We start from the raw sequence: 6,000 nt of genomic DNA on the forward strand, positions 1-6,000 counted from the left end.
CCTGACTCCCGAATATTTCCTTTTGTTCATTCCCACCACTGGGCTTTGGTACAAACCACTGGATCTGATCTGGAATGCATAATATGTCCTTCCACCAACCTCCTAAGGACTTCCGGCTTCAGGACCAAGGCAGGATGCAGTACCATCTCTCACACGGCTTGTCTAACCTCTCTTGCTCACAGTGATTTCTCCTTCTTAGGAACTCAGAGCACTTGTTTACTCTCAGTGGCATTCCTTTGTTATACTGTCACACACGGCCTTGTGACATCTCAGGCAGTGTTGAGTCACCAATCAGCATTTACTGTGTATCTGCATTGCTCTTCCACCTAGGCCGTAAGCTCTGTGAAGGTGAAGATCATGTGTTAAACTGTTTTGTATCCTCATGAAACACCTAATTCAGTAAGCACTATGTTTATGACAGGAGCTAAGTTAATACTTGCTTATCAAATAAATGAAAGAATAAGGAGAATGTTGCAAGTTAATTCAATCTTCTAAGAAAAGTTTCCTACCTTGGGAAACTATTTCTGGAGAGATATTATTTCATGAGAAAATAAAAAGCAATTGAAGGGAGATTTTACAAATTCTTAGTTGGAAAAGTAGATGTCAACACTGTAAGAGACCCAATAAAATAATCATAATGCTTCTTTATACATAGTAACATTAAAACAAGAGGATAGGTTATAATAATTATATTTTCTGGGGCCAGGGATTTAGTTCAGTGGTTCTGCTGCCTACCTCGCAAGCACAAGGTCCCAAGTTCAATCCCAGGTACCAAAAATAATAATGATAATAATAATTATATTTGCTGATATTTTTGTCTGAATAGAATGTTTCTTATCAGCACATGCAAAAACCAAAACTACTGCATGTGTACGTTTCATTTAAGATGATGTTGTCTAATAAAAGTTGAGCTATTTTAAGATTGATATTGTATGTTCATTCTGCTCCTGCTCACTGTGGCTGATCTCTCTGATAAGACTGCCAACAAAGTGGCAGAAGTGGTGGCCATTTTACAATGTCATGTCTCAGACTTTGAACTAGAAAATGGATTCATTTTATGGTGATAAATATCCATTGTCACTAGTCTGGATCGTGACTGGTCGAACCTATGACCTAGAACCTAAAATGACTACATCCGTAGCACCTTTTTTTTAAAAAGAAAAAATCCCAAAATGAAGTTTCACTATTGTAAGCTCTATTGTTTGTTATCTAAACACTGTAGAGTTGAAAACTAATAAGAGTTATTATTATGCACATTGGTTGAAAAGGTTGCTTGACATCTCTGTACAGCTTGCTCTTCACTTGAGCAACACTTGGAGTAATTTTCCGGGAACGTATTGACCATTGTAGTAGCACAATATATCCATTAAATTTCTAAAATAATTCATAATGTCCAAAGTTCTTTGAAGAGCAAGTGAAATAGGGTGGGAGGAGGGAAATAATTTTGGTATAAACTGTGAGTTTAAGAATCAATCAAAAAAAGAAAAAATTCCTGCCAGAAGCTACATAACCTTGATTCTATCTTGAACACCTGAAACTCTAACAGAAACCTGTTTCTGTACTAAACCTTAAGAGATTTCCATTGAAAGATGGCTACTAGCCCTTCATCCTTCAGTAATATATGCTGGTTCCATTGTCATGGAGAAAATCCACATCTTTGACTCCCTTTAGAACAGTGAGCCAGGCAGTTAGTTGAATACAAAGAGACATTTGCATGGAGCCAACAGTATCTAGATAGCAGGGGAGAGTTCCAAAGTCCTGAGAAGATAAAACATTCAGGAGTTATGGTAATCCTACAGGTCTTTAAAGTGTTTTGCTTGGTGGCACATTACTATCCAAAGTATTCAGAAAAGCTCACTGTCTTGAGTTCTCAAGAGATATGTAGCAATGCTGGGCGTGGTGGCACTTGCCTGTAATCCCAGCACTCAGAAGGCTGAGGTGGGAGGATCACTGTGAGTCCAAGACCAGCCTGGGCTACACAGTGAGTTCCAGGGCAGTCTCAAGTACATAGTGAGACCCTGTCTCAAAACAAACAAACAAAAAAAGAGAGATACATAGCAAGTTCAGGGGCAAAGAAATAGGGAAGCTTTTAGACACAGATTCAGCTTAACTTATGATAGTGTTGCATTCTGGTAAACCCATCAATAGTTGAAAATTCTGTAGGTTAAAACTATATCTGATGCACCCAATCTACTGAAGACCCTAGCTTAGCAACACAGCACACTGTACAGTGTAGGCTGCTTATCTTCATGATCTGACGGCTGGCTGGGAACTGCGACTGTTCCCACGGCCCAGCATCTTGAGAGTATGTGAGTGTTATCACATATCCCTAGCTGGGGAAAAGGTCAAATTTCACAGTATAGTTTCTGTCCAATGCATATTGCTTCATACCATCATGAAGTCAAAAACTTGCTAGTCAAACCATCCTAAGTTAGTGATCGTCTGCACATTCTGCCATGGTCAGACAGATGCTGGTCAACTGAGAAATGAATAGTGAATGAGAAGCTAGTTTCAGAGATGTACAGATCCCTGCTCTGATATTAGCCCTCTTATTAGGGGCATACCTCTCTGTTTTAGTTTCTTACTTTAGGTTGACAAGAGGAATAAATGAAAGAAGAGTTGTACAATGGTTAGCACGACACCTAGGACAGACTAATCTCTCCACTAATTGGGCCTTGAGAGAAGATCTCTGCTATTTGGGGTAAAGTAGTTCATAAGTATATAGGACAGCAAGGATAACCTGCTCTGGAACCTCTCCACTGAGTCAAGGCCATGACAGAAATCATCACTAACCAGAACATCACTAACCAGTCTAAATAAACAGTACATGGGCTCCAGGCAGGAGCCTTGGGCTCTTACCTGAGCATGGCGATTTATTTCCAATTATTTACTGAATTAATTGAACAAAAGAACAGGTACTGTGTGGAGCAGGAGTAGAAGCAACACCCTGAAGAATCCAAAGGACTTCCATAAAAGTAATCACAAATTAAAATTCTGGAACTTTCTTTTAAGGCCAATAGTCATTCTTTTTGAATGCATTATTTTGACATATTTATTTCATCTCTCTCCTAGTCTCTTCATCCTTTGGCCTGTGAACTCTAAAGATTTTAACCAGATGCAATTCATGACACAAATTGCTAAGTAACGTTTGTTTCTTTTTCATTTAACATTTGTCAACAGGTCTGAGTGTGACATTCACAGTGCTACGTACTCAGACTGTGGCCAATTTCAGGAAGTTCTCTCTCATCCAACAGGAATGTTCCACAAGCTAGAAGAAATCACTGGCCAGGAGGAGGCACTGGAGCAATCCCATCACACCCTCTGTGGGCCTGCTGAAACTTCTAACCTGTTTTCACTGCTTCTCTGTGCCAACAGGGTCATTTTCTGACCATGGATTGAAAGGAAGAAAGAGGAGGAAAGAGATGGTGTGGGTTTCTTTCCCTGGGGGTCAGAGGGAACAGGGGAGTATATGCCTGTGAGTCTTAAATTTTCATTTAATTTCCATGAAAGTTAAAAAAAAAGACTATGGAGTATTTCATGCCCACTGTGGGAAAACGGGTCACTCCTCATTTCACTCTACTTCAAGCACTTTCTCAAGTGTTTGGGATTTAGGAAAGCTGACTGAAATTAAGCCAAGAAGATACTGAGAATAACTATGAAGTAGGAGAAATTTCACTTTGTTCTCTTATTGGATCACATGTGAACACAAAATTTTCCCCAAGTTCCCAAAATATTTGGGATTGTCATTACTCAAAAATATTTGATCCTGGACATCCCCTCAAAACTGTTTTCAAGCCAGAATGGTAGTGAGAGGATTATATGTCCAGGAACTATTTTTTAAAATGATGGAAAAACCTTAAACATGTAGTTACATTTTAAATAAAATCATAACTTGATATTAATATCAATGCATTTGTGTCAATAAACAGTAATTTAACAGTCATTAAAATACAACAGAATTCCAAAGCTAGATATATATATTTGATAAACACTAAAGGAAGATATTTTTTAAACAGGGTTTAGTGAATTTGCCACCTACAAACGATGGCGATTTCAAATTTATGCTAAATTGAATTGACATTTGTTAAAATAGTAGAGGGTGACTGGAAATCAGAGATGAATAAAATACAGCCATTGCCTGCTGCACCTTCAAACAGCTAGGCAAAGCAGTGAAGTGAGCTCAGGGATGCAGCACAAGACAGTGTGTCCTTACAGTGACCAGACATCCCACAGGAGCTCTTAACTCCCTCTGGGGAGACAAAAAAGGATCTGTGCACATGGGACTTCTAAAAGGCAGGGGAAAATTTTCCACATGGTCATCACAGGGAGATAAAGATGACAGAGACTGTTCCACAACTTAAGGAAGTTTAGTGAGACTACATGAAGGATTTACATTGAGTGGGTGCTGGAGAAAAAGGTTGAAAAAAAGATAAAACTGGAAAGTAAGTACAGCGAGAACTTTAGAAAGGCTTGGAGTATCCCTGAACATAGCTTAAGCTTTTTATCCTATAGTGATTGCCAAGATGAATCTCGGTTTATGCTGTAGTCCCAAGATAATAGTTCCCTGTATTCCTGATACTCTCATAAGTGTCCCAGGTGGATTAAATTTCATGGTCTTCCTAGTGATTGGAAGCCACTGGCCCTAGGGATACAAATATAAATCAACCTAACTTCTGCCCTCACAGAGTTCATAGGAATAAAAGAAGATGACACAGAAAGAGCTAATTATAATAGAACTTAAAAAGTGACATATGTTATAATACAATAGTACACATTACCAAAGGTTATGGCATTTAAGCAGAGCTTCGAAGATGAGTGGGGATTGAAGAGGGATGCAAGACCATTCTAGGCATGAGTGGTCAGGCCCTGTTGTAAAAAGGCAAGTTTCCAAGCTTACTGAAGGCGAGCAAACTTTCCTGGCTTTGGTAGCAGTTGAAGATGAAAAGTTAGCCTTGTAGACAAATTGTCAAGGATCTTGGATATCATATCAAGGAATGTAGAGTTGATAATGTCAGCCACAAGGAAAGCTCCGGGATTTATAATCAGAGGATATGTAGGACCCAATCTGGCTTTTGAATGGACAGCTCCAGCCTCTCTGTGGAGGCTGAAGTACAGTGAGGAGATAACAGATGCACTTCAGATGAGATGGAATAGAATTTAGTGCTGCAGATGTCAGGGCCTGATTACTATCATCAATGAAACTTGAGGACTATGACATTGTGAGGTTCAAAATGAAGAAAAGAGTAGTCTTGTCTGTGAAGGATGATAAGCAAGAAAAGGAAAGATATTTACTAGGAAGATGTGTCAGCCAAAACTGAGGAGGTATAACAAAGAATTTGATAAATTTACTACCTGAAAGGTTATGGCAATGTTTACAAACTGTGAATTTTATAATAAATCATGTGGCCAAATGAATCCATGGAAAGGTTTGTGACAGAGCCAGAACTGTTAATGAAGGACCCTTTGACTTTGCTGACAGGAATGAAATCATTTATAATAATGGTGTATTCTGAAGCAAGCTGTAAGAAATCTGACAAATTGGGGGTTTGGAATTTATTTCAATAAGCTAGCCTGCTGGCAGTTTTCATAATCAAAATGTGCTGGCCAGAAGCCATAAAAAGTAGAGAAGAAAACTCATTTGTCTCTTCTGCTCTCTTATCTGTTATTTTTCCTTTTCTATTTCTTTGGAAGAAAGTAGCAGTGAAAAGAATTTAAGTTCAACTCAATAAGCTATATTAAATATGATGATCAATGCACAGCAGATAAAGAAACCCAGTCACTCTTACATCCAATTGTCAATGGGAAGATTTAAAAATATGTTCACTAGGAAAGCCATATTTGCTCAATCACAAGTTAATTACCACAGCTTTTTGAAAAGGGGATTGTGAGTTTAGACAGTTTGGGCCTATAAAAGTCATCCTTCATAGTATAAATATGGGGAAGTCCATTCACTAAGACAGAAATTTCCTCATATTATAGCATGAAAGAAAATTTTTCCCT

The 6,000-nt window shown here is 38.5% G+C and overlaps 1 long non-coding RNA gene across 2 annotated transcripts in view; it reads right to left on the reverse strand.

Annotated features, from left to right (window-relative positions):
* The window catches only part of LOC104863914, an 82,273-nt gene extending 82,069 nt beyond the window's left edge, over positions 1–204 (reverse strand). For both annotated transcript variants that reach the window (XR_780723.1, XR_780722.1), the window contains exon 1: positions 100–204. This is a non-coding gene — a long non-coding RNA (uncharacterized LOC104863914). The remainder of the gene's footprint in view (positions 1–99) is intronic.
* Positions 205–6,000: the final 5,796 nt, after the last annotated feature.

Source organism: Fukomys damarensis, unplaced genomic scaffold (genome assembly GCF_012274545.1).
Source record: "Fukomys damarensis isolate Sample0158 unplaced genomic scaffold, DMR_v1.0_HiC HiC_scaffold_14, whole genome shotgun sequence".
NCBI classification, from domain to species: domain Eukaryota; kingdom Metazoa; phylum Chordata; class Mammalia; order Rodentia; family Bathyergidae; genus Fukomys; species Fukomys damarensis.